The sequence below is a fragment of the Hyperolius riggenbachi genome, chromosome 6 (genome assembly GCF_040937935.1).
Source record: "Hyperolius riggenbachi isolate aHypRig1 chromosome 6, aHypRig1.pri, whole genome shotgun sequence".
In the NCBI taxonomy this organism is placed as follows: Eukaryota; Metazoa; Chordata; class Amphibia; order Anura; family Hyperoliidae; genus Hyperolius; species Hyperolius riggenbachi.
In genome coordinates, this window is record NC_090651.1 from 79,333,409 (window position 1) to 79,344,264 (window position 10,856).

The following is a 10,856-nucleotide window of genomic DNA, read 5'->3' on the forward strand; positions in this document are numbered from 1 at the left end:
CGATCGCTCCTTCCCTCCGCTCCTTCACTTCCTCCATTCGTTTACTGTAGTCCTGCAGCCGGCCAATCACCATGCGGTTTCATTCTCCGCATGGTGATTGGCCGGCTGCAGGACTACAGCAAACAAACTAGGAAGTGAAGGAGCGGAGGGAAGGAGCGATCGGCGGCCCGGGACACGGTAATGTATGCATATTGCACACATCTTCGTCCGCTGCCTATGCCCTTCAGTGTCCGCTGCCTATGCCCTTCAGTGTCCGCTGCCTCTCTCCCCCAACCCCCGCTGCCTATACTAGCGACCCGCAGCCCCCTGGCGTACCGTGCTGAAATAAATGTAGCATAAAACGCTATTTACCGTTTTAATGTATTTTCGGTAAATAGCGTTTTATGATACATTTATCGGCAGAACGGTGCGCCATTTTTCTCCCTGCGCCATTTTTAGATGGACCCCTCAAAACACGCCCCTGCCACACCCCTCACCATGCATATCACAAATTATTCAGAATCACAAATTGTAGTTTCATCACTCAAACCACACTGGTCCTGTCTATCATCAGGTTTTCTTCATTTTAACATTTCAAAATAAGAAATATACCAATTTAATTGATGGGGATAAAGTTTAGAGTCTTTTTAGTAGAAAAATACATAAATGAACACAGATCTTTACATCAGTCCTGAAAGAGGGACAAACAAGGAAGAAAGAGGGACAGAGGGATTAGCCCCCCAAAGAGGAATTGTCCTGATTCTTTCAAAAAAGAGGAATTGTACCTCCAAAACAAGGACAGTTGGGAGCTATGCAGGAAGGCGGACCCAAGCGAGTCATTGCCATACGCACGGGTCTCATCTGCAGTTGTGTGTGTATGTGCAGAGAGCTGATACTGGGGGCGGCTCTCTGATGAGCATTACGGAGTACAGTGTGCATGGCCGGATTTCAGGCAAGGCCACATAGGCCATGGCCTAGGGCACCAGGAAAGCAAGGGGCGGACTGTGGGCAGCAGGGTGGTAATAGCAGTTAGCCTGCCAAACGGTAGCAGGAAAAAAGGGCACCGGCTGAGGGTGGACGAAAAGGGTGCCGCCATAGATTTTAAGTTTAATGCAATTATTGTTAATATGGCGAGAAAAAGCAGAAAAAAGAGCGCTGCAAAAAATGTCATTAATAACATTCGAACATTATAGTTTTTACGGTACTTATCGTTTTAGAAGTTTACAGTGTTATAGTTTTTGTCATATTATTTCGTTAATAAGTACAGATTTTACGTTTTCAAAGGTATTATCATTAATATATGTAAAAGGGTGTTTCTGCAGAGGGAATGGTTAAGGTTAGCCACCACCAAGGGGAGTGTTTAGGCTTAGGCACCACCTAGGCAGCGGTTAGTTTTAGGCAACGGCAACACCAGGGGTGGTGGTTAGGGTTAGGAACCACCAGGGGGGTGGTTAGGGTTGGGCACCACCGGAGACATTAGGGTTAAGCACCACCTTGGGGTGGTTAGGGTTAGGCACCACCGGGAGGGGGGGTTTGTGTTAGGCGCCACTAAGGGAGTGGTTAGTTTTAGGCACCACCAGGGGATGGTTCTGTGTGAGGGTAGGGTTGGGTTAAGCAGTATTGACGAAAAACGCAACGACATTTAACGTTAATATTTATTTGTTATTATATCTCGTTTGTTTTTGCAACAGTAAATATTGTTAATAAAGCTTGACAAGGATGGTTCTCGTTATCAAATTTAGTTAATACCTGGCGCCAAATTCATTAATAAGCCGGGCCCTTTTTTCATGGCGCCCTTTTGTCATGCACGGTGCCAAACATAATGTACATCCTGCTACACAGAGTTTGCACATAGCGGTGGGTAGCCACTAACAGCTGGATCTTGTACTTGGTAGATGAAGGGGCAGCGAATGGACACTTACAGTGATCTCATAGCTGCCTGTCCCTCACCGAGTGTGCCGCTTGCCAAGGAGCTTACAATATAATCCCTGCCATCATGTCACTTACTGTCCTCAGAGGAGCTAATAATCTAATCCCTCCCGACACTTCACTAACTGTCCTCAGAGGAGTCTACAATTAATCTCTACCGTGTTGGAGGGGGGGGGGGGAGTTTAGGATGCTGTTGGTTGGGGGGCAGCTGGTGATAGTGGGCCTTGGGGGGTAAAAAGTACAAATCCAGCCCTGACAGTGTGGGGAAGATTATAGGCTGCACACACTCACCTCTGTCTCCGCTGTAGTATAGCTGCTCTGCACTTCCTGCTTCTCTGTTTGGGGGCAATCTGGGAAGGGTAGGTTACACCTTTGGCTACCTATGTGGTGGCTATCTATACTGGGTGGACACCTTGACGGCCTATAGTGGGGGTGGCTACTTATGCTAGGGGGACTGCTTGGCTACTTATACTGTGGCGACTGCCTATTCTGCCGGACCCCTTGGCTATCTTTAATGGGTTGCTACCAATATTGGGGGGAGGTAGCGCACCTTTGGCTACCTCTTTCTACTGGATATATATATATATATATTTTTTTTGTGTGTGTGTGTGTGTGTGTGGGGGGGGGGGGGGCTACCTATTATTACATGGGAAGGGGCCCTTGACTGGGGGGTTGTCATATATTAAGGCACAAAAACCTTAGCAGCACCTCTTTTTGTGTCAGACAAGGCTTCTAAAAAGTGTTTCTTTTTCTTTTTTTATATAGTGCACTGTGCCAATTCAGATGAGGGAATTACCAATCAGCTCTGTTGGTGTGTGTTTGGGGCTTTTGTTTATGACATCATCATGTGGTTCAGACTACAAGGGCACAGGCAATGTTATTTGAGAAGATTGCCGGCTGCAAGTTTGGAAATCTGTGCCACAGAAACCTGACCAGGTATTTTATCAGAGCTAATCAAGGAACCTATTCACAGAAAATAAACAAGTTCTGTGCTTGTGCTTACCCAGGACTAGGTAAACAGTGGTACCTGGCATTTGACATTGGGTGTTACCCTAAAGGCTGGGCATAGCATGTGTGGTAAATCACCTTACAACCATACGATAATTAATAATAAATCAGATTTCATCAGAGATCTGATCTAATATCCCTCTCCTCACCGCAAGCTTTGTACTGACCACTGCACTGCAAAGCTATGGAGCATTGCTCTCATAGGACATAGCACTTGACAGGCAGCCTATTGGGCCAATCAAAGTGTGGGGATTAAGTCCTAAAAAGCTGCAGAATTCGACAGGGCTCAGGGCGGGAGGGACGCGTAAGTTAGCAGCGCAGCACTACAGCGTGTAGCCTGCGCAGATTTTTTTTAATTTGTGCTGCTCAAATTAATGAATCGAGCCCATACTGCTTTGCCCACACTTTTTTGACTCCTTTTTTGTACATCGTTTTATCATCAACCAAGGGAGGAGGTGCTCCTTTTTTAAAAGTAAAACTGGAAGCACCTAAAAAAAATAGTTAAATACCGTACTTACCTCTAGAGCGGTCCTCTCTCCGTCCGTCCCTTCGTTCCATCCCGGGGCCCTGTTAAAGTTCTTCGGGAGTCCTGGTGAAGGCTTTAGAAGTACTCGTGCCCCCCAGTACTTCCAAATAGGAGTGGGTCCATACTGTGCATGAGCGAGTCCAGGCTTGCATGTGCGCAGCACGGATGGGCCTGTAGTTGGAAGCACTCAAAAATGCAAGTGCTTCTGGAGCCTTCCAAGGAGAACCAAAGGTGCAGAATTACTATGGGGGACAGCGGTGGGCTGAGGGCATAGAGAGGGGACTAGGAAAGCTCTATGGGATCCAGAGCCTTACCTCTCCATGGGTGACTATCTAATTTTATTTTTCAAGATCGCTTCACATTTGGTTTAAAGAGAACCAGAGATGAAGCATCCTCTTGTATTTCACCTTATAAATCAGTGGGAACGTGACTGTTATGATCATGTCTGCAGCGTTTACTGCTGGCTGCAGTGGTATTGTAACCCAAGCAGTTCTGATGTCATTACATGCATTTTCTTGCATAGTTTGGTTTGCACTTAAACTAGTTGCTGATTCCATCTGCAGTCGCTCTGAAGTTAATGACAGTTTAATATGCTTTTGTGTACACAAACATTGTCTGCTGCAATGGAGGGGCAATCCCTTTCCTGCAGGCTGCATATCATTGTCTGCCTTTTCCTGCTGTCAGCCTGTGATTAATTACCATTCACTTGTGTGGGAATCTGCAGGTCTGCTCCCATTGGATGACCTCAGTATAAAGAACTGCTTCCTGCAATGCTTGATGGGCTACCATAGTCTCAGATTTAGTCTGTTACTCTGCTCGTGCCCCACCTCGTTCCTGGTCCGTGTGGACTGCGCTGACTCCTGCGAAGGGGTCAGCGAGTCCTCCTAGTTCTGCTCTTGTTCTAGAAGTTGTTACTTTGCTTGTCTTGTGTCATATATTGGTTCATCGCCAATATATACGCATACTTGCACGTTTATTATTTTCCTTGTATTCGTGTTACGTTGATACATCAGTGTCGCTGATATATACGTACACGAACTGTTTATATCCTGTGTTCCGTTAGTCAGCGTTCCAGCACGCTGAGCTAGTTATCCTGTTCCTGGTCCTGTTTGTGGATTGCGTTCATCTCTGCGAAGAGATAGCGAATCCTTCTGAGTCCTGTTCCCTGTATTACTCCAGTCTTAGTCAGAGTTCCTGCTTATGTCATATATCGGTTCATTGCCGATATATACATATGTTAGTCAGACGTTACAAATAGTTTCATTGATAGCTGTAATTGTAATACGCTAGGAAATCATACTTATTGTATATTTATCTGTGTTACGTTCATCTATCTTGATCCTGCTATTTCCTGACTATCCTGTCCTGTCTTTGTGAGGCACGCCATTGCTGCAAACGCATTGGCTACCTCATTCCAGTCTGTTTTATTGTGGACGCTTGCTGTCACTAAGTAGTGGCTAGTTAAGCAAGCGTTCATTCTGTCTACCTGTCCTGATCTCCTCAGTCCTGGTTTATGCGCTCAGCGCTACTTTGCGCTGAGACGTTATTACGAAAGTGTTGTTTGTGGCTGTTCGGATCTGCACCGGCTCTGTGCACCACAATCTCCTATTGGAGTCAGTCCTCTCCTCCACTAAACTGGGGATATCCTGATCCCTTGTGCTGGTGTGTGTACCTCCTTCACGTCAGCTTATGTGTTGTATGCTGACTGTGGAGATTACACATCCAAGCTTAACAGTGACAGTAAACACCTAATCTGCTCTGTTTCATTGATTTCTGTTTAATCTGACTGTTATCACCTCTGATAAGAATCCCCGACTGAGCATTCAGTCTGGCTTTGCTACGGAAAGATTATAGCTGAGTCTGTCTTCTCTGGTGTCTTTTCAAGCCCAAGCCTGTCCACTTGTGGCTCTGCTATAATGACTCAGCTATAATTAGTCCCTGCAAAGCCAGACTGAATGCTCATTCCGGGATTCTTATCACAGCTGATAACAGACACTTTTAGCAGTGAGGATGAGAGCAGGGTAGGTGATTTCTCTAATTTTCTTACTGATATATATGGTAAAATACACAAGGGTGCTTCGTCTCTGGTTCCCTTTAAAGGATTTCTGAAATAAAAAAATAAATGTAGCTTTACTTACCTGTGTGGCTTCTTCCAGCCCCTAGAAGTCATGTGTGTCCTGCGCTGCGGTCTTCTCTTGGGTCCCGCTGGCAGCCTCTGCAGGATCATCAACCCCCCATGGCTCCCGCCCCGCACAAGCATGCAGCCACCTCATCGGGAGCGTACTGCACCTGCTCAGTAGTACGCTCTCTATGATGTGGGCGCTTCCACGCACCTAATGGGTCGGCCATCCTTCAGTGACTGCCAGCGTGACCCAGGAGAAGACCGGAGCTGCGGCAAAGTGCACAAATGATTTGTAGTTGCTGGAAGAAGCCCCAGGTAAGTAAAGCTACATTTATTTTTTGCCTCGAAAATCCTTTAATTAGATTTTCATTCATTTAAAAAAAAAATGTAAGTTAAAGCTAATGTCTTCTTATTTTGTAGATTAAAAGGTAACAAGTAGAGACCATCATTGAATTGCAAATGTTCCTGACATGATGGAGATTTTCCTGCAATTTGTATAGATTTGAACCGGACCAATCAAATGTCGTTGCTGCTGATTTCAATTGGCCCAATTTCCATCCGTCATGCAAGTTGAAATAAAATGTTTCATCGAGTTGGAAAAAATTTCATTGTTTGATCATTTTTAATTATAAGGATCTGGCAGAGGGATTTTCTACATTATAATACACCACTCACCACTTGGATGTAATTGCTGAGTTCTATAAAAAAAAAAAAAAAAAAAAAAAAAGATTCTTCTTTTATTATTGGGGACTCATTTTTGAAATGATGTTTTAATGAGACATAAACTTATGAAGTAGAGGGTCCTGAGCAGGAACAGAGGGTGATCTGGGCAGCCTCTGAACCAACTTTTCATATTACAATATTTCCATAACTGCAAATGCTGGGTGAGGCTGTGATAATGCTAATCTTATCTTATGCAAAATTAAGTCTTTATTCAAGCTCCACTTCTCCTGTATACAATGTGAGAGTCTCTGTTAGCGCAAGCAGAATTCCATCCACATCACTTATGAATGTTTTCTTTTTTTCTTCAATTTTTGTTGTGACAGAATAACTTTTACATTTGTGTTAGACTATGTGAACACTGTTTTATCACATGAATGTGTTTCTGACGCATAATATACACATGCACATGCCTTAAAATTCACTTCTTCTAGGCAACAACACAACGGTTTTCAGTGTAAAAACAAACAGCTTAAAAAAAAACAAAAAAAAACGCCAGTAAGCTGTAGTTAATTATTATTATTTTTTTTGCAGCACTCAATCCCCAACAGTCTGGATCAAAAGTTGAATATACAAGGACTAGTAGGAAGGGGTCAGAGAAAAATGGCGCACATCGCTCATGTTTAAAAAATGCCGCTGCATTGAAAACATAGCCTTAACGTTATTTAGCAATATCAATGTTTAATTATGGCGCACAGACGGAAAACGAATTGAAAGGTTAAATTGTTAAGCGGCATATCGCTAATTATCATTTTATTGCCTTACTTTTTAACGTTAATTAACCCACTGTGAGGAGGGTTACTCCAGCTGCTGGCTCACTTACGGATACAATTTCCTCATGTGTGGCGGCTACTCAAGTTTCAACACCAGCAAGGAGGGAAGAGAGACGGGTGGAGAGTAGAGATGGCCTGAACGGTTCGCCGGCGAACGGTTCCTGGCAAACTTCCGGGGGTTCGAGAACTTTCCCGGAAGTTCGGTTCGCCCCCATAGTATACCATTAGAGTCAACTTTGACCCTCTACATCACAGTCAGCAGGCACATTGTAGCCAATCAGGCTACACTCCCTCCTGGAGCCACTCCCACCCTTATAAAAGGCAGGCCCCGCCGGCCATTATACTCACTTGTGTGCCTGCATTAATTAGAGAAGGGAAAGCTGCATCAGACTCTCTCATAGGGAAAGATTAGTTAGGCTCTTGTAGGCTTGTTAGCTTGCTCCTTGCTGATTCTTATTGCAAAAATAGCACCCCACAACAGCTCTTTTGAGAGCTAATCTTGTTCTTGTGATCTATTTTGTGTGTGTGTGTGTGTGTGTGTGTGTGTGTGTGTGTGTGTGTGTGTGTGTGTGTCCCAGCCTTGATAGTTCATACTGTGTGTGCCGCTGCCAGGCCCAGCACATTCAGTGACTACCTGTGTGTGTGACAGGTGCACATTGTAATACTCATCACTGCATATACCTACCCACCTGTTGTTCACAGTTCATCCACCTACCTACGCTACGTGAGCACACACGAGTCATTGGGCCTGTCCGCTAACCGCTACCTGTCTGTGTGTGACAAGTGCACATTGTAATACCCATTATTGCATATACCTACCTGTTGTGTTCAGTGCATCCACCTCATCACTGCATATACCTACCTGTTGTGTTGAGTGCATCCACCTCATCACTGCATATACCCAGGGGCAAACCCAGGATTTTCAAGGGAGGGATTCCTGAAAGGTCTCCCTCAGCCACGCACAATATAGTATAATAATATGTTAGGACATAATGCTGGGTACAGATAATGCAATTTCCCGACCGACCAACAACGGGATCGATCAGAAGCAGATGGATACAGATAATAATGAGGACAGCCAACATTAGTAATGAAGGGGAAAGTGAAGCATTCACACAGCAGAGCTGCTCCACGCTCTGTACACACAGTGCTGCTACATCCAAAGTCAACTCTAGCAGGGAAAGAAAGGGGGCAGTGCTGTGAGCTGCAGGATACCTGCAGATGTTCTGGTGTCTCAACTTGTGCCTGTCCCCAGACTGCACCGGCCCTGGTCTGAGGGGGGATTCTGGGCAGCTGTAATCCCCCCCTGCGTTTGCCTATGATACCTACCTGTTGTGTTCAGTGAACCCACCTCATCACTGCATATACCTACCTGTTGTGTTTAGTAGAGATGGCCCGAACCTCCAATTTTCGGTTCCCGAACCGGGTTCGCGAACTTCCGCAAAAAGTTTGGTTTGCGCAAACTTCCGCAAAACGCAATAGACTTCAATGGGGGAGGCGAACTTTGAAAAATAGAAAAAAATTATGCTGGCCACAAAAGTGATGGAAAAGATGTTTCAAGGGGTCTAACACCTGGAGGGGGGCATGGGGGAGTGGGATACATGGCAAAAGTCCCGGGGAAAAATCTGGATTTGACGCAAAGCAGCGTTTTAAGGGCAGAAATCACAATGAATGCTAAATTGCAGGCCTAAAGTGCTTTAAAACATCTTGCATGTGTATACATTAATCAGGGAGTGTAATTAGAGTTCTGCTTCAAATTGACACACCAAACTTACCGTGTAATGCACCGCAAACAGCTGTTTGTGTAGTGACGGCTGTGCTGGACTGGTGCGCACCATGGCGAGAGTGCAGGCCATGGCGGTTTTCAAGCCCATATGGTTGGGCTGAGGTAGCTGAATGACAGAACAACAGTGACTGAGTGTCCAGCTGATTGAATTTGGTCTGTCCACAATGAAGCAACGACCTTATTATCTTCTTGTATGTAGGTAGGCATATGTAGGTGCCCCAGTATAGGTAGGTAGGCATAGGTAGGTGTCCCCGTATAGGTAAGTAGGTGCCCCAGTAGTTAGGTAGGCATAGGTAGGTGCCCCAGTAGTTAGCTAGGCATAGGTAGGAGTACCAGTATAGGTAGGTAGACATAGGTAGGTGTCCCAGTATAGGTAGATAGGCATAGGTAGGTGCAGGGGTCTATTCCTAGGAAAAGAGGTGAGTGGACTCAAAAAATGGGCGTGGTAATGGGTGGGGCCAACTATACATGACCTTAGCAGTGATGTAAAAGGTCTGCCGGGGAAGTTTGAGCTCTGCCGTAGTGTAGCCCCCAAATATAGATGTAATCTGACAGAATTTCACCAAAAAGACACGTAATCTGGTAGAAGTTCCTCCAAAATACAGATAATATGGCAGTGGTTCCCCCAAAATAGACAATGTGGCAGTAGCAGTTCCCCCAACATACACACAATCTGGAAGCAGTTCCCCAAAATACGCGAAACCTGACAGCGGATCACCCAAAATACACGTAACACCCAAAATACAGGTAATCTGGCAGCAGTGGTCCCCCAAACATACACAATCTGGCAGCAGTTCCCCAAAATACGCAAAATCTGGCAGCAGCCATTCCCCTAACATACACATAATCTGGCAGCGGTTCCCCAAAATACACTTAAATCTGTTAACAGCAGTTCCCAAAAATGCAGATAATCTGACAGCAGTTCCCCCAAAATAGGTACCCCCAGCATAGGTAGCCAGGTCTACAGGTGTCCCCAGTATAAGAAGCTATGAGTATAGTTGTCCCCAGAATAGGTAGCCAGGTGTATAATGTCCCCAGAATAGGTAGCCAGGTGTATAGATGTCCACAGAATAGGTGGCCAGGTGTATAGATGTCCACAGAATAGGTGGCCAGGTGTATATGTTCCATAAGTAGCCAGGTGTGTAGTAGTCCCCAGTATATGTAGCCAGGTGTATAGCTGTCCCCAGTATATGTAGCCAGGGGGTATATGTGCCCAGTATATGTAACCAGAGGTATATGTGCCCAGTATATGTAGGCAGGGGTATATGTGCCCAGTATATGTAGGCAGGTGTATATGTGCCCAGTATATGTAGCCAGGGGTATATGTGCCCAGTATATGTAGCAAGGGGTATTAGTGCCTAGTATATGTAGTCAGGAGTATAGTAGTCCCCAATATATGTAGCCAGGGGTATATGTGCCCAGTATATGTAGGCAGGGGTATATGTGCCGAGTATATGTAGGCAGGGGTATATGTGCCCAGTATATGTAGGCAGGGGGATATGTGCCCAGTATATGTAGGCAGGGGATATGTGCCCAGTATATGTAGGCAGGTGTATAGTAGTCCCCAGTATATGTAATCAGGGGTATATGTCCCCAGTATATGTAGTCAGGGGTATATGTGCCCAGTATATGTAGGCAGGGGTATATGTGCCCAGTATATGTAGGCAGGGGAATATGTGCCCAGTATATGTAGCCAGAGGTATATGTCTCTAGTATATGTAGGCAGGGGGATATGTGACCAGTATATGTAGGCAGGTGTATATGTCCCCAGGTAGCCAGGTGTCCCCCCAGCAGGAGGAAGGGCGGACGACTCCCTCCCCCCCCCCTTCCCTCACCTTGGGGCTCCCTTTCCTGGCTCTCCCCTCCGGTATTTTTTAAATCTCAGCGGCTAAAGTGGGCGTAGACTTACCAACGTTTTTCCAGCCGCTGGATGGAGCTCTACTCTGTGCGCGGCTAGTCCGGTCTACTCAGACTAGCCGCACAGAGAAGAGCTGCCTGTCTTTTATAAGGGGG

At 45.7% G+C, this 10,856-nt stretch overlaps 1 long non-coding RNA gene across 1 annotated transcript in view; it reads left to right on the plus strand.

Annotated features, from left to right (window-relative positions):
* Nucleotides 1-6,128, plus strand: part of LOC137522473 (uncharacterized) — a 28,795-nt gene extending 22,667 nt beyond the window's left edge. The window contains exons 2-3 of the long non-coding RNA XR_011022305.1: nt 2,674-2,844; nt 5,985-6,128. This is a non-coding gene — a long non-coding RNA (uncharacterized lncRNA). The remainder of the gene's footprint in view (nt 1-2,673; nt 2,845-5,984) is intronic.
* The last annotated feature ends 4,728 nt before the right edge of the window (nt 6,129-10,856 follow it).